This window comes from Sinocyclocheilus rhinocerous, unplaced genomic scaffold (assembly GCF_001515625.1).
Source record: "Sinocyclocheilus rhinocerous isolate Xijiao unplaced genomic scaffold, SAMN03320098_v1.1 scaffold5714, whole genome shotgun sequence".
Lineage (NCBI taxonomy): Eukaryota > Metazoa > Chordata > Actinopteri > Cypriniformes > Cyprinidae > Sinocyclocheilus > Sinocyclocheilus rhinocerous.
This window is the reverse complement of record NW_015653182.1, coordinates 7,804-8,124: the sequence shown is the minus strand read 5'-3', so window position 1 is coordinate 8,124 and position 321 is coordinate 7,804.

Genomic DNA, 321 nt, shown 5'->3' with positions numbered 1-321 from the left:
GCTGCACACATCTGAATATTTGGGTTGAACTGTTCTGGAACAGTGTTGTAAATACAACTTAACCACTGATTTCTTGTTGTGTCCTCTTTTGGAAGGCCAAACAAAGTAGTTTTGCTTTCACAACGAAACACACAGCGTCTTCACAACATGGCGGCGGTGGCAACAATACTACAGCGAATCAAAGTTACGCCTTCTATCTTTGCGTGAACGTTTGGGCGGTGTTATGCATATCTTGTGACATAGACATGTGGGGGCGTGTTTAAACAAGGCGTTTTAGGAGGGTGTGGATGAGTCCTTTTTTAAAGAATATCTCTTTAGGTT